The sequence below is a fragment of the Hetaerina americana genome, unplaced genomic scaffold, assembly GCF_022747635.1.
Source record: "Hetaerina americana unplaced genomic scaffold, ioHetAmer1.1.p SCAF_6, whole genome shotgun sequence".
Taxonomy (NCBI): Eukaryota; Metazoa; Arthropoda; class Insecta; order Odonata; family Calopterygidae; genus Hetaerina; species Hetaerina americana.
Genome location: NW_027287205.1, coordinates 79,072,352 through 79,097,594, shown reverse-complemented (window position 1 = coordinate 79,097,594; position 25,243 = coordinate 79,072,352). Strand labels below are relative to the sequence as shown.

The 25,243-nt window shown below is 39.5% G+C and overlaps 1 non-coding gene across 1 annotated transcript; it reads right to left on the bottom strand.

Moving 5' to 3' along the window:
- Positions 1-8,222: 8,222 nt before the first annotated feature.
- Positions 8,223-8,304, bottom strand: TRNAS-GCU (transfer RNA serine (anticodon GCU)). The gene has a single exon. It is a non-coding gene; the product is annotated as a tRNA-Ser (tRNA).
- Between the last annotated feature and the right edge of the window lie 16,939 nt (positions 8,305-25,243).

Genomic DNA, 25,243 nt, shown 5'->3' with positions numbered 1-25,243 from the left:
AGCCTACTTTTATCGAGAGGCGCCAAAGGGTCCGCAGTTTAACGTTCCACCCAACGGACTCGCTGAAAGTGTTCTCCACGAAGCACCTGAAGTAGGGATTGCTATACCACTGAAAAATATTTTCATATCCCACCTCAACATTCCACAAAGGTGCATTACTATAAATAGGATAAATCTGAGAGATCAGCAGGATTGGCCGTCACTTAGTGAACGTTAGGAATAATGAGTTTCAATGAGCTTTATCCATTTCCACGAATACATTTTTTCATAACGGAAGCTGTTTCCAACGAAAAATCATCGAATAATACTTAAAAACGACAATTTTTGTCAAACCAGTTTGTGTAATGAAAATATGTTATTGAAATGGATGAAAATAAATTTTTACTTAATATAATGAGACATATGTTTTCAATTGCCCTAATTGCTAATACCACGTACCTATTACTTTTATGCATTTAAGTTATCCTTTTTTTTAAATATCTCCCCAAAACACAAGCATTTTTCATCATAGCATTTTACTTGTAAATTTACTTACTTAAAATGTCTCGAGGATTGGAGAAAGATTTTCTCTTGTTTTCATCATGCAAGACTGAGTTCCGTGACCTTCTCAGGAAATCATGTTTTTTTTCATTTATTTGAACCCAATTCGTATTATTGTACTACGTCAAGCGTGCATCATGAGATAGGATCTTTATTGAAAATTTATTCGAGGCCAATATTAATATCACAGTGAAAAGGATCGCATTTCATATGCATTTCGTTTCCACCATGGTTGCATGATTTAAGGGGGAAATCCCGGTTTATTCTCTCCTCCAAAACATTACGCCATGCTGTTCAAAAACGAATAAATTTTTCCGGACAATATCTTCTCTAGTTACAGATTTATGAAGGAGGGGGGTGGAGCAAAGAATTTTTTGAGGCAATGAATCTTTCCTTGAGTCCTTGTGCAAAATATCAAACTACATGATATTCGAGAGGGAATATATCACCGGGGGTGGGTTGAGGGGGGCGTTTTGTCACATGCCTTTGCACACTCCGCCACACTGGGAATATGGCTTCCTCTCACCATTGGAGATAAAAGAGTGGCACCGCATTGCACTGTGTTTGCAGCAAAGGATCCGCATTAGAAAAGAACGGAGCAGTGATCGCGCAGCTGGTCCTGCTGTTTTTTCCCCGAAGTTCCCTCGTCCGGTTAGATTTTTTCTTCAACCGACTCTTTCTCATTTCACTCACCACTTCACATACTGTCCCTTGCAAATTCCACTGGCTGCACGCCTGTCTTCTCTCTCCCCCGGGCCGCCGGGGATAGCGCCTCCGTCCCTTAACCCTACGGCTAACTCCCCCACTAATTCCCTCGCTCTCTCGTCTGCAACTAACGTTAGCCCTCCACGCCACCTCAGATTCTCTAAACACGTCCTCCCTAATTTTGATTCGCTTTCTTTCCAAGGAGGAAAATGAGCCACCGTACTTTGAGAGGACTGTAATAGCTGCATAAAAGACACGCCTTTTTAGATTGCGGTAAGCATGTTGACTTGAGAAGCAAACAAGGAATTGGTGCCATTTCGGTGCCATGCCATGTATTATATAGCCGTGGATGATGTAGAACCATTCTCTATAAGAATCTATATAATACGGTCCCTGTCAGCTTTTTATGTAATTTAATCATCACGAGCGTTTATGATGAACTGCTCCGTGGCGATGATTTACGAAAATTTGCTGAACTTATTCCAAATTTTCAAGTAGTTCATAGCGTAAGGGTTTAGTTTTCTGTGCAAGGAAACATTTATTTATGTTTCTTTTTGGCAATTGTTTGGCAAAGAAGACGATTATATGGAAAAAGATCGTCGTAAAGATGGTTTTATTATGAATAAATTTTATAATTACCATATTCACTTAGTTGGTGGCTTAAGATATTTCATTTGATAGAGGCCATTGAAAACACAACAACTATGTTAAAAGAGTGATTAAACTCAAGAAGGTGTGTACGCGGTTTGAATCTTTGGATAGTTCACTTTCGAAGTCTTAAGCATAAAATATTCCGAAATAAAATGCTAAAATCCAAAAACACTCAGGAGTCAGTTTTTCTTATCACCTAATGTGGAGGCAATAATGGGGAAAATGAGCTGACAATAATATTTATCAGATGAGTTTTGATGGAATATTACCAAAGGTTAGACGAACGATGCTATCCTTCACTAGGAGAGCTACATTCACAATTATTGGAGAGTTCATGTAATATAAATTTACTCGATTTTATGCCGAATAAGATCATTTGCAGTGAAATGGAGCGAGCTTTAGAAGTAAAACTCTGTCACTGTAAGCTTACCTAAATTATTACAGAATTAGGATGTTGATCTTTCACCCAGCGATGGTTAAATTACAGATTGAGTTTTGCCTATATTTGTAGCAGGTATTTTTGAAATTATGTTATTAAACATTTTCTATTAAGCGCCTCGTACTATGACGGGATATTATGAATGCAATATGCGAGATTTCAGATGAAGAACTGAAAGGTTTAAAAAGAAATTTTTCCACGAACAACAACGGATCAGAATAACTGCAAATGACGATGCTAGGGAAAGAAATATTTTATTCTAAGAAACCTAGTATGTGGTCAATATGTTATCTAAATTATTCGTAGTTTATTCTTCTCGTAACCAGCTCGTCTCTACCATATTGTACAAGGAGGTATCTTGAACTTTGATTCCGTAGATCATGCACAGCGTTGTGAAATGTTATTTCAAATGGTTTTAAATTTTGATTAGCAATTAACTTTTAACCAACTTTTTAATATTCATTAAAAATGCCTATATATACTATCCACCTCCTGCCATTCACCTTTGAGGGGACTTGCATGGTACCATGTATATGTACAGGTTGATTTCTGAAACGGATGCAATTAATTTTTCCGCCCCGCTTCTATTGGTCATAGTGGGTTCAAACCACTTGAAGTTGGAGAAGGAGACGCTAATCTTTGCTGCAAAAAAGATTTTAGCTCTCTCGAAGCTGAGAAAGCGGCAGGATGTCAGTTTGTGTAAAAAACTGCGCGCCGACTGTATCACGAAAAAAATGGAATCGATGATCGAGCAATATTGCGCGATTACTAAAATAAAATAATTGCACGACTCTTGGAACGCAGCCTGTAGAATAATTCATTTATATATGCAAAACAACTGGAGGTCGTTATAAGTCTGTGCGGAGGGGACGTTAGGGCATTCACTTTAAAAAATAATTGAACATCTGCCAATCGAATCTTCAACATTTATTATTCCAAAGAAACTGGGGGAGATACCGCAAATGTAACTTTTAATGGAGTCATCCGCTAATATGCATTTCAATGCAGTAATTTCAGATTGTCCCGGTCAAGTTGAATGATTTTTGCAACCTAAAATTATTGCAGTGAAACATTTTATATCATATATTAGGCCCTCAGCCAGTTTTGATACACTAATTTTTTTTCTCGTTTGTTTGTTTCGTTTTAATGTTAAATCATTTTTCTGTCCTGTCAGGTGCATTCTTCAACCGGTATAAGAAATTTATTTTCTGCTACTTACGCTCAGAACAAATAACTGTTTATTTACGCGCAATTAAACCCACATATTTGAAGATGTTTAAGAGAGAAAGAAAAAAAAATATTCCTGGAATAATTTTATACTTTTGGAAACAAATATTTGAGTAACAATGAAGGGTAATCAGTTCAAACGCTTGTATTATACGTAGCTGAGGGCAGAAATGAATTTAAACTAAGTTCCTGATGTAAAAATTCCTAACCCACACTATGAAAGGAAAGTCCTTTTTATCTGCTCTCTCGATATGTGACTGCCCATATTCAGGCTATCGAGAATAAGAATACTTAGATTGCATAGGGGAAGATTCTGAGGCATATCTCAGATATTGGATCCAAAACTCTTCATTTGCTGACGAACTCTCCAGCCAAAAATCTACTAATCCACAGTAGGAAAGGAAACAGTAGAGTTGATGCAACATTTTTTCTACTTTTATCATGTACCTAAGTTCTTGATGTCATATGTCTGACGTATTACCAACCTGATTATTTACTATTAGGTAATTATAGAAAAGAAACTCTCACTTAATCGTAAGAGAATACGTACCTAACAATTAAAATTGATGATCACTGTTTTCTGGAAGTAAAATTATTTCTTTAGTTGAAATTTGAAATGATAATCCGCTGATTATTAATTTTTTATCATTTTTTTGTATCTCCTTATTTTTTAAACCTTTATTACAGACATACTAGCATGAAAAAGTGTTTAAATATATTTCACAGTATTGTTTCCTTATCACGTCGTCGCCACTTTTCTTGTGCTTAAGGAAGCTATTTAGTCGTTTGCGGAATACTATATTTTACGGAAGTATTCATTTTTTTGGAGACTTCTGATAAAGAGTCATTTTTTTAAAAAAAGGCATCGCAAATTTTTACTGTTGGAGTTTTGGATAGACATGAACAAATTCATACCATGCAATAATTCTTTTGAAGTAATTTCACCGGATATTTTCTTATTATGACGACCCCTGAATATGCCCGAGGTTTATTGCGCAGATAATCTGAAAGTCTCCGCACATCTTACGGTCTGGTCAAACTGCGTCAATTCAGATGTGATATGGTGGAATTGGAAATTTATATTGAACTAATTATAACACTTCTCCACTGAAAAACTTTCAAGTGGAATAGTTATCTATTGATAAATAGTGGAAAATTGATCATTATTATGATACTAGGAAATAAGCATCAGGATATTTGAAAAAAATATTTTAATATTAGCCTATGGCAAAAATTTGAAAAACCAAAATGTAGATATTTTATTTAATATATTCGAAATCTGATTTATTTACATGCATGATAATATGATATAAGCATTAGGATATTAAAAAAACGATTTTAATAATTAGCCTATGGCGAAAATGTGAAAAACCAACAAAATATGGATTTATTTGATATGTTCAAAATGTGATTTATTTGCATACATAGTCCATGTTAAAGCCCTTTCCATGCCAACTTTAGCATTTCCTGAGTATGTTAGCTCGATAAGCACGAGCTATAATGGATAAACCTTCCATTCCCTCCTCCTTTAACGCATCTGATCTTCAAGATTTTCCCTTAGCTACCCTTACTCTCGGTGGAGGGAGAATGGGGAATGGGCAGAGGCAGAGCTGGTACACTAACTTACCCATTTTATCCGGCCAGTTATATTTCACAATGTCATCTGGGCTAACCCACCGATTTACGTCTATTTTAGCCGTAATAATCTTCAAAATGCTGATATTTCGGCATATTTTCCAACTAGAGAATTAATTAACCTTTTGAAGATCTTTCACGCCTCTACTTGGTCGATCTTTCTCGGGATATTACACGATTGGTTGTGGCCAGAAACGCTTCTGAGGTTCGATCCCTCCAATCTCGAGAGAGCATCTCATCGGCCGTAGTATTGATCTCATTCCGGATTGTGCCGGAGGAGAGGCTTTACCACACACGTACCGTTGTTTAAGGGGTATCGGCAGCGTCAATGCGATGACGAATGGGATCGCTCCTTTCCGGGTCGTCCATTCAAAGGGACCACTCCCACCCTAAAAAATCCATCAACGTCTTCCTTAATCCCCTTCGGATGACAAACCCCCCATGCTATCATTGGCTATGCCTTTCTAAGGGGAGACTTCTCCGTTAAGCCATGGTAAGCCATATCAGTACGATCTGGAAAAACCACTGAAACCCAAAAACTGATGGTAAATGCAAAAATAAACAACTAGCACTCGGGAATATTTGACAAGTCGTTCCAGGAAGTTCATCAAAACCGCTCTTTTATTTAATCAGCATATTTTACATGTCAACCAATTTAAGATTATTATTATTAATGTAGTCTATGGTACGTATTAGCTGGATACACAAACCATCTTTGCTCTAATTTATTTGTCTCACTTAACGTTGTAAAGAGTGATACACAATACTTCGATGAATCCTACTCTAATCCGACATCCTGAGGAATAATTTCGGAGATTTGCACGCACGTATCTCGGGATTTGGCTTTCGTTCTACGAGATCTGTTCACAAATTTTCTCGACTTTTGGGAGTTTTCAAATATTATTTATTAATTCATGAAATTCTATTTTGTCTTCTTCAAAGTAATCCCCATTAGATATTACACACTTGCGCCAACGTTTATTCCAATCCTCGAAGCACTTCAAAAAATCATTTTTGTGATCTTGTTCAGCTCCTTCTTCGATGCAGTCTTTATGTCATCAAACGTAGCGTATCGTCGTCCCTTCTTGGACCTCTTCAGTTTCGGGAACAAGAAAAGTCACTTGGGGCCAGATCTGGGGAATGCGGTGGCTGCGGCATCTTTGGTGTGTTGTTTTTGGCCAAAAATTCGAGCACAAGTTACGACGTGTGAGCAGGGGCGTAGTCATGGTGCTAGAGCCAATTTTTGTTCTAAAACAAATCCGGGAATTTGTGGCGGATTGCTTGGCACTAAGTGCGCATAACTTGCAGGAAATATTCCTTCTTTACCGTTATAACCTGTGACAAGAACTCATGATGCTCACGCCCCTACAATCGAAGAAAACTGCAAGCAAAAGTTCACATTCGACCACACTTGGATCGCTTTTTTCGGTCTTTGGTAGTGCAGCTTCCTTTGAGATGATTGAGAGTTTGGGAATTTCCACGTCATAACCATAAACCCATGATTCATCTCGTCGGGTCGTCGCGGACAGAGTCCAAGACCTCATTTGCAATGTTAATGCGTTGACATTTTTGGTCGAAATTGAGAAATTATGGTACGTATTTTGCGGCGACTCGTGTCATGTCCAAATTATAGGTAAACGAACAAATCGATATGTTTGGGTCCTTAGAAATTTGTTCAACGGTTATTCCACGATTAGCCAATACTATTTTCTTCACTTTATCAATGTTTTTGCCTCTTGTTGACGTACTCGGGCATCCGGAACGCTCTCCGTCGTTCACATCTTCTTGGCCCTCTGAGAACATTTTGTACCACCGATAAACGTTGCTCCGGTCCAAAGTAGCTTCTTGATATGCCACAGTCAATATTTAGAACGCGTCCACGCACTCAATTTCGTTTTTCACAAAAAATTTGATACAGATTCTTTGATCCATATTTTGGAACAGGCAAAAATTGAAGACGAGCCAAAACACGTCCAATCAAAAAGCTGTCAACAATTAACTGAAAACTCAAAATGGCTGAACTTTTCGGCATACGTGAGAGACATAAGTACAACCATAACGCCACAAAAATCAAAAATAAAATATACGTCACCCGCAAAATTTCAAAAGTCGCGATACTTTTGGAACAGAGCTTGTGGCTATGACAGCTTTATTTCGCACTTATATTTTGAGGGAGGCTTATGCAAGACTATTACTTTGAAATTATGAAACACTGTGGAGTGAATTGACGCATAAGGAAGGCATGATTACCGTAGTCAGCATGTGTGATAAGGGTGGCCGTCCTGGATCCAGGGATGTCTGCTCAGAAAGAAAATATCGTGCGTGCTGAAAGCGGAATTCAACTCAATTGTGGGCAGGACAAGCCCTATGATAACATAATATCCTCCCACCATTGTCATGATATCGGCACTTGGGTGAGTTTATCAATGCAATAGAACTAAAAATGACTCTTTCCATGTCCAAATTGAAGAAATCAGTTTTAAATCTCTCATAATAAAGGGAATTTATACATTCAACTGCCACCATAATGTTTTAACACTTGAAAATTGTTCCATACTGCTGAGCGTACCAACTTATGTCAATGAAGGCAACTGGCATGTTCTAATGGTTAAAATTTACTCATTGATACTTTCAGAATTTCAGTCAGAAATGGTGGAAAATATACGAATTATATCTTAGTTAAATGTATTATCACAAGTTAATAATGTAATAGACGCTGCATGTTAATTTCTAAAGGAAGGTATTTTTATGATTTCTCATAATTTGCTGAAATTTTCATTATTTACTATAGACCACCATGCTTTCCTTTTTCTCGCAGAAATAATTTGCTGAACAGTTTATTTTTAAATTTCAACCTCCTGTAACAAGATTTCGATTGAATTTTTTGCTTGCTTACATCGGAATGTTAACATGGACAAGATTACGAACGCCCTCGGTGGAGAAAAACTCACCCAGGCGGGAATTGAACCCACGAACCTTGGATTAGGGCGTCGCCTCGCCACCACCGGGGCTGGCAAAATATATTCGACGAGGATGGGATTCGAACCCACGCGTGCAGAGCACATTGGATTAGCAGTCCAACGCCTTAACCACTCGGCCACCTCGTCATGTTGATTTTCATATCTCATTTTTTTATGTACCGAGATCAAAGACCCTGTCTTCTCAGTGAAAAGGTCCTTATTCTCCGTGACCAAAGAAAGCTCGCATGCCCCGGTCCAATGTGAAGGTCATGCTGGTGTGTTTCTTCAATTGGCAAGGGCTGATTCATTACGAATGCTTCCCTCAAGGTCAAATCAACTAAAAAGATGACTACTTATGAGGAGACTGTGAGCCGAAACAGGCCGGACATATGGAGAAGCAATGCATGGGTTTCCACCACGATAACGCGCCGGCTGAAACGGCGCTGGTCGTGACAGAGTTTGTCTCCAGAACCGAAAATTACGTGATCCCGCAACCACCCTAATCTCCAGACTTGGCTCCATCAGACTTCTTTTTGTTCCAAAAGTCAACATTAACCTTGAAAGGGCGCCGATTCGACTCTATGGCGGATTGAATTCACGGTGGTCCTGAAGAGGATCCCTAAGGCGGCCTACCAGGCAGGGTTCGAGAGCTGGAAGAAACTTTGGTAAATGTGTGTCGTCTGCCTGGGCATGTACTTTGAGGGCAAAAAGGTCGATTAAGGTTTATCCGTCGAAATAAGCAAGTTATAAAGTCAATCCTGTCTTTTTTTGATCAAACACTTAGCTGCCTGAACTCCCGCAGACAGTAGTGTACATAACGTTTCCACGATATCTTAGAAGTGCCTGTTTATACCGAGTGCCTGTTTTCGCCGGCGACCAAGGCATCTTCATTCTCCCTATATTTGGGGAGCGGCATTGCCGAACTCCTTCGGAAATCGAGTTTCCGATCGTGTTTTCTTTCGAGTGGCAGTTGAACGTCTAGTTCTTCTAGAAGCGTGGAGTTTGACTCTTGAACTATTTCCGCCAGGAAGGCTTTGCTTTTGTTTCATTTAATGGTTCAAGACTGACCTTAATTCCTGGGGTCACTCTCAAGCTCCTAATTGTTTGCTACCGCCGGGTGCTTAGAGCAGGGTGGGAGGGTACACGTACGTATTTTTCCCTTTGGAGTGCTCGTTCTTTTGGTGTGCTTCCCTTATTCACGCAAGCGTGCTGAATTTGAATTTTTTAATGGCTGTGTGCCACTTAAACACGCTTGCCTTGCAAGTTGACGAGAAAGCAAAGTCCCCTACCCTGTTGGAGATCTACCTCTTCATGCTAGATTCGCTGGGACTTACACCCGAAGAGATAGTGGCGATCCAATTTGGATACAATTGCCATTTGATATTCCTGAAGTGGGCAACCGAAGCGACAATGACTAATATTTTAGACAATACTCCGCGGAAACTGCCGTTTCCGTCTTTAAGTGACCAGAGGACGACAAATACCATTGGCGAGACTTCTAGCAGCCCGTTTAATGTATGCGTTCTTTTCGTCCCTGTGGAGACCCCCTTGGAAGACAAAAAGCGTGCTCCGACGTTTTTGTAAAATCCATCCCGAAATCCAACGCGAACGCCGTCGTGGAGATGGACGAGCCCGAAGTGGCTGTGGAGGAGAGAGCGCGGTCGCTGCCACTCATCGAGGGTGTTGCCCCTGCAGCTCCCATCAGTCCCCCTCAACCCCCATCACTTTGAGGGAAAAGTCAACGGGAACGAAAATCGTCAACGAAAGAAAAAGAATCCGAAAAAGAAGAGGACAGACGACACCAAGCTCCTGGTCTTGAATACCAGTCAACTAGTAGCTCACGCACCGACCACCTCGCATAGTCTCACACGACCGCTGATTCCCGTATCCGTGGCCCCGTCAAATGAAGAGGGATCATCTATCATCCCCCACTTCCCCCACCCACTTCGTCGACCCCCTCGCCTCGCAATCCTTGCATCACAGGCTTCAAACACCCTGAGAACCTCTGGTGACAGGAGAGGAGGATGCATCTGATTAAGATTGTTTCCCGTACCCAACAGCTCGCCCCTCAACTCTTTTGCCACTGGCAATTAAGGAAGTATCACCGACCTCGGCAGTTTTCAAGAGTTAAAATTACCAGATACGCCATCGTCCTTTCCAAATGAGGACAGCAAAGGTGTCAACGATCTTCCCAGCGCTCCTCTAGAGGCAGACCACATACAACTATATCCCCTGATTTTTCCCGACCACCCCTTCTGCATATGACCCCCAGTCCACTACCCCGACCCTCCCCGAGGCCATCTGCTACCACGTGACGGTCCCCATCGGTGCTCTCATGAAGGAGGCCCCCCGTGGAATTCTGCTCCAAACTACCGGCTCTTCGTGGAGACCACGGCCGGCTATTCCTCTTCGCACGAGGTCGGGGTGAAGGAATGCGGCGACATGCCGCGCCCTCGCTCGTCGACCAGTCGGACGAGACGTCCCGGGAAGCGGCGACGCACTCGTTGCCCGGGGTAGAGTCGCCACCGAAGAGACGTTAGCCAAGAAAAACAACTCCGGTAAGTGATGGCCGCTACCCACCCGGTGCCGGATGCACTTTGTCCGTCGCTGAAGAGTTTTTCTGCAGAAAGACTATCATCGATAATTTCTCACTATGAATAATTTTCCATTACTATTTAAAAGCTTTTCTCTAATAAGTTCAACAGATTCAGGCTTGAGGTCGTGGAAGTTCATCATAATGAAATAAGGACAATTTGCACTTTTCCACAGTTTATTTAACGAACGACGCGTTTCAACTCACTGTGAGTTGAAACGCGTCGTACGTTAAATAAACTGTGGAAAAGTGCAAATTGTCCTTATTTCATTACTTTTCTCTAATATTTGTGGACCTTGCCATCCTTTCTATATTTTCACAGTAATAATTTTCACATGTACGTGTATGCGTCTGTATCTGTATGTATATATAGTATATATATATATATATATATATATATATATATATATATATATATATATATATACAAACAATATATAAGCACAAAAAAGGAATACTCACACGTTATTTATTGACAATTTCGACGAATTATTTTTATAATTATATATATATATATATATATATAATTATAAAAATAATTCGTCGAAATTGTCAAGAAATAACGTGTGAGTATTCCTTTTTTGTGCTTATATATTGTTTGTTATTGTGTAATATACTATAAGGTATATAAACATATATATAAAACCATGAACACAGCAATCAACCTGAAGGTCGGTTTGGTAAGTGATGGTAGAGTTCACCTAGTACTGAGCCCGACGGCGTGTGAAATTCACATATCAGGGTCGGGGGGCCAGTACCCTGGGCCGGTTATGGTTTCCCAGGAAGATCTGGTACCCGAAAAATCACATAGCTTGGTTGGAGCTGCAGGTGTCCAGAGTGCCTTGCCCAGGAATCGAATCCGGGACCCTCCGGTCAGTGGTCCAACACTCTACCCCCTGGACTACCACGTATAAAATTCGGGAAATGAAAGCCAGAACTAACAGGCTAAAGGACTCCTTACCACGGACAATACGGGGTGGCAATTATAGGGCTAGAGATATAGATATTTCTCTCCTTGTGCTCTGCTCGATTCCACCTTCCCCACCTCTTCTGTGTATGTCTTTTATATTTTTTCCGATCCGTTTTCATTATGTAAATGCCCAAGGCTTTCTGTTATAGTATTTTTATATGTACTCTCCATGGTTTACAATAGAAATATTCTAGCACTTTACAAGTTGACTGGAAACACCTAGCACCTTAAAGACCTGGAAGAGTCTTTTATTGACTCGTATTGCAAAATGTTTTTACGCAAGTAAATATTTATTCATCCAGTTAGCGACGGGTAAAGAGGTCATGAACCTTTCCACCGGTGGGTGGAAAGTAAAATGTCTCTTAAAAGTTAAAACTTCTTTCGGTCAAGGAGGAATCAAAAGGCCTCCTTCGTGGTCGCGGTGGGACAAAAGGAGGTAAATTAGGTAAAACACGCTGAAACAGTAACAGGAAATTTAATACAAGATGGTGTGAATCTTGGGACCTGGGACGCAAAGGAAAAATTTGCATATAATCAGAATGTGTAATTATAAGGTGCACATTGTTAATAAAAATAAAAGCAGGCCCAAAAACAAATAGCTAGTGCACGTTTACGAAGACCACAGCCATAGGTAAGAGAAATATAATTGTGTACGCAGGGGGAACTCAGGGATTGACTCTTCTGTAAGAATAGATTTGTTATTAAGGAAGATTTGAGACACATTTGTCATCGGAGAGTTAGGGGAGATGGGAGATATAAACTCACTCTAAGGTTCACCCCCCTGTTCCTCAAAATCCCATAATTGTTCATGAAACTGGGAGATTAGTTCTACTTAAATGGGCAGGTCAGAATTTTCAGAACGAGCAATATTTTTTGAATGAGGCCGAATTTTCGGTTGAGGTTCTCTGAACCATAGGTAGCTTTGAGGCGAAGACGAGGAGGCCTTGAGGATTGAGAAAACGGTCGGCCAAGTTTCCTCCGACTTGTTTCATCTTAAAATATCATATCAACCTTTTGATTTTGAAGCGCGTTGAATGTTCTGTTGAAAAGGGTTCTCAGATGAACGAGTGCCTAACGTTTGGACAGTAGAAATGTATTGAATCCTCTAGGGGAAAGGTATATTCTCTTATTCCGCTGTAACAGCAGTCATTTTCCCACGAAAGGTGAGGCAATGGATTTATTATGGTATTTTATTTTGCCTCAGATTTTTGAGGCAGTCTCTCCTCTATGTGATTGTAAGATATATCCTTTAGTCACAGCTGTATTAAGAAATATTTTTTGTATTCTTTGAGTTTACGCACCAATGAGCGCTTAACTTTCTTCCTTCTTAAAAGTTCGCTTGTCGAGGCACACCCAAGTACGCTTTCCACTTCTTTATTACACTTGACTGAAGGCCTTCCTTGAAGTAGATGCCCATCTTTTTAATCTTCCCACAACGCAGCTCTATAACATTTTCCTCTAATGACAAATTCTCATAGCTCCCTCACTGATTATGTCCCACTATATTGAATTCATCAACAGTTTTTAGTGTTTTCATTTATTTCAACTAGGCATTTATCTAAGCTTAGAAGATCAATTTACATCTAAATAAAATTTCTCGTCCAACCGGCTTAATCAGAAAACATTCTTCAGGCGAGGTAATGACCCGACCAAGTAAGTAAGTTACTTTCTTTAATTATTCGCTTTATCTACATACTGAGCTCATCAAGATAAGAGCAAATCGTCATTGCTTAATCAATTTGCTCATTCGTTATTGTCTTTATATTTCGAGAAATGTCAAACCTTATCTTGCTGGTCTGAATTCTAGTCGTTTAATTGGCCTTTATCTGAGCGATGTTAGAAGTATTTAAGAAAAAGCATAGTATTTATCTTCTGAGAAAACTTCAAGTAGTCCCCCAGTTCTATTTTCTTCAATGCACACAGTTTTGCGAAAACTGTTTGATTGCATTAACATGTTAATTGGGTAAAATTGTTGTGCCAAAAGCCAAAATCTACTGAACATTTATTGGTTCTTTTAGTTTAATACCTATGGTTTAGCGATCAAGAGAAATTATTGATGAATTTGCAGGCTTTGCTGCAATATTTACGCTCTTTCAAGCGCCACTAAGCGTGACTCTAAATTTACCTCATCCATTTTTTTAAATGAAACATATTTAAGCTCCATATTAGTCTTCTTCTCTTCATTAGGGCCAAGATTCTCAATTCTTTCCTCCCTCTACCTCACTTTTCCAGTATCCTCCTTTTAAACTCGATGGTTTTCACCATCGAGTTGGATGGTAAACTTGGATGGAACTCACTGATTCTATGTACCTGATGATGTCGCCTATGCGACGAAACCGGTCGACTTGTAAAATAAAGTGTGGAAAAAAGTACCATCTCTCGTTTGATTTATCCTCCTTTTATCTCAGTCTTCAGCATTTCATTGCTCATCGATATCTTCTCGAACTCCGTTTCCTGCTTGTTCAAAAGGATTGTTCCCTATGCTTCAAATTTGTTTATTAATTAATGATGGTTAAGGCATGCAATGGTGAACGTAATATCTATCCCAATTTCTCCCGTCTGATTTCTACCGCAAGATGTAAAAATCGCCATACATTTACATGATATTTCAGGCCGACGTGATGCGCGAAGCCACTCTCCATTATCTATGGTTGCAATTGATAATATTATAAACTTTAAATGGTACTATGTGCAGAATTGAATTTACTTAGATATTCAGATATTTTATTTTGCTCCAAAAAAATAGCAATTTTCTTCAGCAACGAAAGATTGCTGACAATAGGATTTTTTAAAAATTCATACATAAAGAAACGCTGAATTTTTCCATTGGAGATGTAATAATTAAAAATATTCTTCTTCTTTCAGTATCAATCAGTAACTTATGTGGATGAACACACACCGGAGGGTTCTTTGAAAAGGAGAAATGGGAGTAATAAAAAAGTTTTCCATCGGAATTTAAGGTCCTCGAGATGGTTATAAAAAGGAAACTTGCTAAAATGGGCTATGAAATTTCCGATTTCTCCAAACTCTGATATCTCCGAGCAAGCATTTCCTAGTGATATAGAGACCTCAAGCACAGCCATAAATCTCATTATATATGCGCAATTGAGCTTCACAATTTCCATTCTTAAAATTTCAGATCCATCAACGCTTTGAATAATAACGGCGGAGAACAAATCCATGAAGGAGAAACAAGTTTTCTTAATGGAAATTTTTAAGAAAGTCAATGAGATGGAGCTCAGTTGGATGATAATGAATGCTGGAATGGAACACAGAGTCAACCTGGAAGTGATTCCATAAGTTACAAAACAATCCATAGAAAATTAGAAATAATTATCTGTCTTACTTTTCCAAATTATTTGTTTCAACTTCCATAAACTATTAAAATTTAATATCATCAATTAAATGGTCATATACGGCGACCGCTTTATTCCCACCCAACCAGTAATTTTGCTTCCGAAGTGGTTTCATTGAAGGTGAGGTTAACAACCACACAAATTTCCTTCATTTGACCCGTTATATTTTGATCTAAAATGACATTACCTGGCTACGACATGAACAGTGAAGGGAAATGAATTCCCTTTGACGGTTCAATTTTCAATTATTTCATGGCAATGATCCTGATGGTATCGCATTTCATCATATATCAACCAGTGAAGCTAACGGATTGCATGCCTTAGTATGACCTTAGTATATAATGAGCGACCGAGTGCTTCAAGCGCTGGCGTTGATAAGAGATATTGAATATATATATATATATATATATATATATATATATATATATATATATATATGCTTTCGTAGACGTAACACGGAAGTGCCGAATAGTACAATACACAGTAACGCACAATATAGAAACACAAAAAAAGAAGAACACTCACACGTTATTTCTTGATATTTCGACGGAAACAATCCGTCTTCATCTGAAGATATCTTCTTTTTTTGTGTTTCTATATTGTGTATTATATATATATATATATATATATTTATATATATATATTGATATTCGTGATCTGCTGGATTCCGCTGTAAATGACGTTGCCTGGATAGTTCAAGTGGTTGAGAGCCTCCGCCCGGCAAGTGGAAATATCCGGAGTTCTAATCGCGGTCTAGGTGATATTTTTACATTCGTGATCTGCTGGATTCCACCTTCCCCACCTCTCCTGTGTTCGTCCTTTGTGTGTGTTCCTATCCTTTTTCCTTATTTCTGTTTCTATATAAATGAGTATTTGTTTTCCGTTTGGCGGGATTTCGTGTTTGAATGTGTATTAGGCCAATGTGGCTCGTTTCTTCTTCTGGCTATGCGTGCCACGAAATGCACTGTTCTTATCCTTTATGTTGTTGCATAATTCCTTTACTACTATCCTTCCTCTGTGTGCCTTGTCTATTTCTCCTTTGGTGGGTGAAAGAGCTCCCTAACGCCATCTCTTGGCCAAAGAATCGGGGCACTTGGTTGCATAAAGCATCGCAGATCTCAGTGTAAATGACGTTTCCTGGATAGTTCAAGTGGTTGAGAGCCTCCGTCTGGCAAGTGGAAAGATCCGGAGTTCTAATCCCGGTCTAGGTAATATTTTTACATTCGTGATCTGCTGGATTCCGCCTTCCCCACCTCTGCTGTGTTCGTCCTTCATGCGTGTTCCTATCCCTTTTCCTTATTTCTGTTTCTATTAAAATGAGTATTTGTCCTCCGTATGGCGGGATTTCGTGTTTGAATATGTTTCTATATTTGTATACATTTATGAAGGATCAAGGTAGTCCAGGGGATAGAGCGTTGGACTGCCGACCATAGGGGTCCGGGTTCGATTCCCGGGCAAGCCTCTCTGGGCTCCTCCAGCTCCAACCAAGGTTTGTGATTTTTTGGGTACCAGATTTTCCTAGAAAGCCATAACCGGCACAGGGAAAGGAACAGGCCCCCCTACCCTGATGTGTGAATTTCACACGCCGTATAGGGCTTAGTACTGGGTGAACTCTACCATCACCTACCAAACCGACCTTGGGGTTTATTACGGTATTTATGGTTTTATACAGTAATGTACTTTGCAATAAAATCTCACGGATGTTAATAATAATTCAAACGAAGGAGCGGGATGGCATTTACCAAAAAAATATGAAAATTCAAAATCACAAAACCACCTTCCTACGGAAAGAAGAAACTGACTTAGTGGCATCTTTCCGAAGAGGAAGGTGGCCTTGCCTCGCGAAACGTTCCGAGTACGTGATGTGTTATATATTTTTTGGCTAGGGTAATCTCTCTCCTACATTTGAAAAAAAAAAAAAAAAAAAAAAAAATATATATATATATATATATATATATATATATATATATATATATATATATATATATATATACACACACACACACGAGTTAATTTATGAATTCATGTATCATCTCAAAAAATGACCTGGTGTGTAGATAAATGGAGCTACTGGTATAGGAGCATAAAGCGTTGGGCGTCTTTAAGTCGCATTGCCTGGGGACACGCTTTAAATGAGCAGCGAAACCTAACCCAGGAGGCACGGAGTGAGAGGGAGGTGGTCGGGGGAAGGAAGAAAGATAATGAGCTCGGGAGATGGTGGCAAAAAGTTGAAAGTTCAAATGTTCTGGTCGGGGGGGGGGGTTGTGGTGTGGGTACAGGTGGGAGGAGTCGAGGGAATGATGGGGAGAGAGGAAAAGGGGTGGTTTCTACGGTTAAACTGCCGTGGGAATAGCACAATGGAGGGCGGGCGGTGGGGGAGGGTTTGAGTGGGTCATTGGAGGCGAGAGGAGGAAATGGGTGAAATAGATGGATTCCAGACGTATATAGACATAGATGAGCAGGGTAGGAGTTTTATGAAAAACTACTTTAGTTACGGGAGGAGGGAGAGTGGTTGTAAGGGTGCGGCGGTGGGGTGGTAATGAGGAAGAGGATGGGAAAGCCCTCGAGAAAGGCGGAGGAAAAGTTTTTAGTGTGGTGGTGACCGTTCAATGGAGACGTCCTTGGAATGGGGATGTGAAGGAGTGAAAGGGTTTGAGGGTATGGATGATAAAGAGTGTAGCAATGGACTGGAGAATTTTAGTGCTGGAGTGGAAAGTGGCACAATAGGAAAGATCTCTAACGGTCCATTTAATGTGACCGGGTCCACGCGAGAATGGCGATCAGTTTGGGTGAAGCTCGAATACCCTCTCTTTGCCCATTTATTCAAAACCTGCTCTGATATTTGAGTTAACCCAAGGTTAACGCATGTACTTATTTGCTTATCTGGAATTCCGCAAATGAATATTTAATCATATAAATTAACATGTTTCCCAACTTAATCGACGCTTTTTTTCCAATTTCATTCCGCTTTTTATTCAGGACAGTATTTTTGAATCCAGAAAAACTTGTGTATCATCTTTTTTGTGAACTCTTAAGTATAATATTAGGCTACCGTTGCTCCCTGTGCACTTATATTCAAACATAATCAGGCTAGTCCATTCACCCTGTAGCAAAAGTGTCGATGATTAAAAGATTTGGCGTAGAAAAATGGTTATTGGGTCGATCAATCCATTTTTCTTTGCCGTAAAGGTGGAGGCGTATATTTTAAGAAAATAATCTAATGACTAGGGTGATTGGAACTCACTTTCTGTTGCCTGTTTCTGAAATGAAAATCAAAATATTATTAGTATATCAATAGGATATTTATCTTCGACAGATAATAATGTTAGTCCTGTTAACGAATGAGTAATATGCGATTTTTTAGAGTAGTAATATCTAAATTTTGGGTCGAAATGATAGATGTGATCAGGTATTTTAAACCTGTATAACATATTATTTTATATCCAATAAATTTCCCCAGATCTATTTGGAAGTGACTACAATCAATTTCCATGAATTGACACAATGCGTTTACTGCTGTGCAATGTTGGACAAAAGGAATTAGGCCCTCAATGGAAACTGCGGTAATACCAATAATATACTCTTCAATTAACTCTTGAACAATTTAGATATCTAGAGTAATTCAGATTCTTTCCTCCTAAAACTTTGTCACTTTTGCCCTTTCTATAACGAAATTTTTTTGAAACTAGAACTCATCACTGAAGATTCATGTCTTAATTTATAGCCTTTGAATTAGCAATTAAGGAACAATAATTTCACACTTTTCTTTGATTGAAGGATATTCTTAAGAGCTCTTTTTATCTCAATTTTCAAAGTAAAATGAGCAAGTATGCTTGAACTGCTAAAGGACAAGTGGGTTCAAATGGCCACGTAAGGTTTAATGGTCACGAATGCCTTGGTCTTGGCTTTTTAAATTTTAAATATAGAAGAAATTTTTTCTTAGTGCAGCTTCCATTATTTTTAGAAGTTACGAAGTGACTCAATAGAGTTTAAACTTGGTTTATAAATGTTTATTTATAAACGTTTAACGACTAATTCCGAGTATCTGTGACGAAAGTTTCCATAGTGATGTGTATATGACGCCAGGATTATCGGTTTACTCCCGAGTTAGTCCATCTGGCTTGACGACGGCTTTGCTTAAATTACAGCCATCGTGTTTAAATCCTTAAGTCTACACTGAAGGCTTTCGGGCGTTTAAATCGCTGGCTAAAAAACCATCATTCAGTCAGACGGCAAAACGTGGCAGTCACCAATATCCTTGGTGTAATTTTTACTTGAGACATAACTTATGAGAAATATAACTACACAAATAAGAGGCACAAGAGATTATGTGCTTACTTCAACAAAACTATAGTTTCGATCGAAAAGAACTAATGTTTAAGGGTCGTAGGACAAAAATTGTTATTTCCGAGTAACGAAACAGAACAATTTTCAGTAGCGCTTAGTAATGTTAACTTAATTTTTTTCTGCATTGCGGATTGAGAGGGAGGAGGGGTTAGCAAATTACTTTTAGCGCGTAAACAGAACTGCATTAGGTCGGAGTGTATGAGAGGAAGACGCAGTATCTTGCGGAGAAGTGGGGGAGGGGTTGAGAGCAGTGAGAAAAAGAGAGAGGGATTCGAGGGGTGGTTTCCTGTTGCCAGAGGGGGAATAATAGAAATAAGAGCAAAGGATAAGTGTGTCTCAGAAAAGGGGAACGCGGTTGGGGTCCCTATGAATTAATCAACTGCAAAATTTTCCAGAGTGGTGCCCCGTTTATTTTTTTTATTATTTCTGGAGTTGAAAAATCTCCAGAGTTGGAGAAGATGAAATGGGGACGGTGGGGGTGTGGAGAGGGGGGGAGGAGAGAAGGAGGGGGGCGTAAGAATTTGTGCATTCCCGTGATCTTTGAAATGAGTGACAAATGGGGAAGTGGATGATTACTTTAAGTTTTTTCTGTGAAAAATACGCCGGCAGTAAGGGCCTGAGTACGGGTCCCATGAGAAAGCCCATACATGTGATGCATTAAATTTCAAATTTTGGTGTCACAAATTTCAGTTGTGGCGGTGGAAGAACGAATTTGGAGGTTTGATATAATTATTTTTCTATGAAAAATATTTTCTAGCTATCTTTTATCTAGGATGAGGATATTGAATTAATAATTGGCACGTTCTGGGTGACTAGGCTTCATCCTGAAGTATTGGTAAATATGCAGAGTCGAAGAAAAACACGTGTTAGAACCGTACGAAACATTAGACTAGTGTATATATATATATATATATATATATATATATATATATATATATATATATATATATATATATATATATATATATATATATATATATAATGATATTGAAACACTCACACGAGCAGTATAATATTTGGACGGCACATTAGAATACAAATAAAATGGTTATAATTAAAACGACACTTACATCGTAAATTGTTTAAGCTTTTGGTCTTCCCCGACGCCTTTTAAAAGTCTCACTTGAAGAAGACCTCGGAGAAGGCCGAAAGCTTGTGCAATTTACAATGTGAGTGTCCTTTTAGTGTATATATATATATATATATATATATATATATATTAGTATATATAATATTATATAACAAGTGTGTTCTCATAATTTTTCGACTTCTGAAAATTTCTGTAAATATCAGAAACAATACCTTGGCTCCTTGTTAGGTTTGAAACTTTTCAGACCACCTTCGTGTCTGTGTGTAGATACTCACATTCCATATTAAAAGATTTTGTGCTTTCTTACAGAGTTTAGTCAGTGGTTATTTAGTTTAGTTATTACGTCAGTGGAAATGTATAAAATCTTTTGATAAGGTTATTAAAACGTTAATGAAGTGAGGCCAGAAACAGTAGAATATGCTAGGATGCACTGTCGTCAAAAAGAACGTAGAAATGATCCCAATTTTAATAATTTCCATTATCATTGATTAAATAGTAAAAGGGAAGAGCGAATATGGAACCAAAACCACTGGTGTTGAAATCCGATGGAAAATTTTACCAACAAAATATATTTGGACGAATAAAAAAAGCAAGGAGCATAATTTTACACGGCATTAAATAATTTCACCCCATTTTCCACTAAAGGCGGATTCAATATTTTCTATTCATCCCACCACTCCCATCCCTCTCTCATTGGCTGCCTTAAAGAAGGTGGGAAGAAAATAAAAATAATAAAACGAACCCACTCTCGCACGCCAGAGACAAATTTTTCCATCCTCCTGCCCATTTTTTTCACCCTCCTTCCGAAAATTTCGGAATCATTTCCTTAATAACATTTCATCTTTCTTCGCCTTCTCTCGTTACGATCCCCCGCATTACACTCACACCCGCGGACCCTCTTATCCCCATCTCCCTCCCCGCCCCGCGCCCAAACTCCCGGCCCTTCACCCATCTCGCCACCCCCTTCCACCACGTTACAAGGATTTAGTTTGGCAACACCCAAAAAATCCTTCCCCATCCTTGCCGTTGCCGCATGTACCCCCCTTTACTCTTCTTTCGGAATTCTTTTCCCATCCCTAGCTCAAGACCCCCCTCCTACAAGCCGGACGCCCCTCTGCCTCCCTCTGCACCAGTGAATCCGGTGATTTTTCCCCATTCCCCATTGCCCTTCATGCACACACTAAAACCCAACCCCTTGAATTGGACCACCGAGTCTCCTCCTCTCACCCTTCTTCGAAGGTCCGGCCCCTCCCATGCCTCCCACCCCCGTTCCCTGCCCTCACGCCCATCCGCCACGCACCAATTTATCGAAGTCTCTTTCCAACGGGTTGGTTTCGCTCTTACACCCTTCTTCATCTCCCCACCCTCACTTCCTCCCCCGCCCGACCCGGAGATCCTCACGAGGTCTTGACTTCTTCCCCGCAGTCTTTCCTCACCTCTCCCTTCCCTTTTCCCGTCGCAGCGACGATCCTGGGGGAGGGGGCGAAAAGGGTGTTGGGGGGAGATCCCTATTTCTTCCCTATCACACCTCATTTCGCCGGCCCTTGCTCGTCCGACTCTTTCCGCCTTGGAATCACTCACCAGCACTTCCACGATCCTCCGGGCTGTCTGTCTCCCCCCTCTTCCCATCCCCTCCTCCCTTCTCTATTTCTTCCCCCCCCAGGGGGCTCCACCCCTCCTCTTAACACGCTCTCATCCCTCCCTCAATTACCGCCACCCGTTCCCCTCGCTCTCGTTCCCCGGGAAAATATTTCATTCCCCGACGCCAAATGCGACGGTTCGTCTTTTCCACGTTTCCCTTTCTTTACTTTTTACGACCCTCTTTATGCTTTTATTTTAGCGTCCTCCCTCACACCCTGACTGGAGCTGTTTTACCTTCTCTATTGAACGTAGGCAAGAGTAGCCCTAGGATTGCTTTTGCGACAGCGAGCCCAATCTATTATACATTTTTACTGAAAAATCTCTTCATTTCCCCAGGTCTCCTTGCTTGCATTTATATATTTCATCTTGTATTTTTTCGTATTACGCCTCGGGCTTCTTAGTTTTTCCCTCCTCCCCCCTCTCTTTCCCTCGACCCTTCCATTATGGTCTTCGGTGATGTATTTGACCACCAGAATGTTTCCAATCGGTTTTCCCTCGCCTGTCGTTGAATTCGCTCTTCACCCGATTCTCTCAGGGCATTTGTCACGTGATCCGTCCGTTTTATTCCAGCTATTCTTTTATGGCATCGTTTTTATTCTTTAAACTGTAGCCACAGGGACACTGTTGTTCGACTTTTTCCGCCGTAATGACTCAGATTTTATGGACTAGGGTGAAATTTGAACTATTTTATGCTGCTATTTTTAGATTTTTGCTATCTTAAAAAAGTTTTTTCTTTTATGCGATCACAATTTTCGCTTATTTTTTTCGGAAATAACCACTCTAGTTGTATGCTGTTGCTATGCCATTTCCTTCAATATTCTGATCCTTGAAAAATAAAATATGCTTACACATATGTCATGTATACTTCACCCCAGGGGGTTTCAATTGTTATTAGCGTGTACTTATCCTAATAACAAAAATCACTTTACAATATATCCATCGTGATTCACTGGGGATATATATATATATATATATATATATATATATATATATATATATATATAAATATTTATGATATATACATATATATATATTTATACTACAGTTATAAACCAGAATATTGCATTATTAAGTGAGGGCAAAACTCACCTAGGACTAATGACGTGTGAAAATTTACGCATTAGGGCAGAGGTTCAGTTCCCTTGTGCCGACTTTGTTTTCCCAAGATCTCATACCCGAGAAATCGCACTTGATCGGACAGCTTGTGTAAAAATAGGGAACCCAAAGGTGACACCCGGAATCGAACCTGGGGCCTTCAGTCAGTAGCCAAGCGCTTTATCCCCTGGACTTCCACATATAATAAGAAGATTATAAGATTTTAGAATCCGAAATTGAATTATTTATTATTATGCATGGAAGGCGTTTTATTTTAAAGTTTTCATTTGGGTAACAGTGTTTATATTTGCGTCCATCATATTTTATGCTTTTATAACAATGTAGTCTTTCGTTCTTGGCTCTTTCAAACTGTATTCGTAAACAGTCTTATATCATTCCCTTCACATCATTATCGCATCAGGTTAAATTAGTTGAAGATAAAGAAGGAAATCCTAATCCATGCATTAATTTGTTTTACCTTGCAGCTTCTTTTCTAGTTTCTATCAGCCACTGCCACATGCTTTGGGTTAATAGCGGATATTAACATTATGCCATTTCAGTTGATTCGCATCGTATTTAGGTAACTTAGCATTATTTTCCTCTTCATGCTGCAAAAATTGTTCTCCATATAAAAGTAGGCAATGAAGGCTCGTTGACTTGACGTCTTCTTATCTTTTTGATGAGAGAGCGTGAACGTTCCTCTACCGTTAATTTTAGTTGTAATGGTTTTTAGGGGAGGCGACCGACAACTGAGGTAATTTGCGCCATTAGGGCAATTGCGCATCCGCAGCTTAACGTCCCATCCGACGGACGGCGTACCCACTCAAAGTGCTCTCCACAAAGCACCTCAAGTAGGGATCGAGATACTACTGAAAAATATCTCCCCCGTCGGGGATTCAAACCCGGGCCCGCTGTACTGGAAGCAAATAAAATTGGCAATGCAAATACACAGTTACAATACAAGACAATTGATAAAACAAATGTGACAAATATTGCTTCGTGATCTGTTTTCAGTATGTTTGCATAAAATACGTATTCTCTCAGATTTTCAGCTTTCTCATTCATTATTTGGTAGACTGTGGTCTGAACTTATCTTTTGAAAAATTGAAAAATTCATCTCCACTTGCAACGTACAAGAATCAGCAAAGCTCTTCCTAATATTTTTCATTGAACATTATGAAAAGACTATAATAACAAGAAATATGGAACCCTTACCGAATATTAATTATTGGTCTTTTCTCATATAATCCCATTATTTTTAAATTATTTCACCAAGATTAGGATTCATTTATTATTTTACTGTTGTATGCATCAAAGATACGATTCTTAAGTAATCCCGTAGAGGTATCTCCTTAAAAATAAAAGTTTCGTATTGGTATTCTACAACCCTCTTGACTCTATTTTAGCCTCCAGTGCAATTAATAAAGAAATCTGACAAGGAGTAGTTGCTTCTCTTTGTCAATTACTTCAACTATATTTCAATTCACACTTTTTCTGTTATTTCTATGTACCCCAAGAACATATTCCATCTTATTCCACATATTCAATTAGATCACAACAGACAAATATTGCACAAACGTTTGCTCCTCAGTGTTCATCGAAAGAGTTTGAAGGAAACTTGTAACTTTTGTCTATTTCTTGATAAAAGTTTGCTGCATTTTATAAAAATATTTTCCATCAGTTGATCCTACATTTCAGCATACTATATCAGTTACTTTTTAAGCATTCTCCTTTGCTTGGTATTGTTTCTTCGTCATTTGTTTATGTCAATAAATATACAGGGTTCGTCCGGAAAATAAGTGTACTGACTCCTGGGCTGGGCGCGCCGCTCCAGGCGCGCCCAGCACCGCTCTGACGGGCTGCGATTGGAGGGGGGTATGTTGGCAAGCGATGCTGAAAAAGGCAGTCGGCTCTGAGCTGTGGTGTAGTGAGGAGCTCTGTTAACACGAACCTCCACGCTTCGACCCACGTCACGGAACGCGATGCCGAAGTTT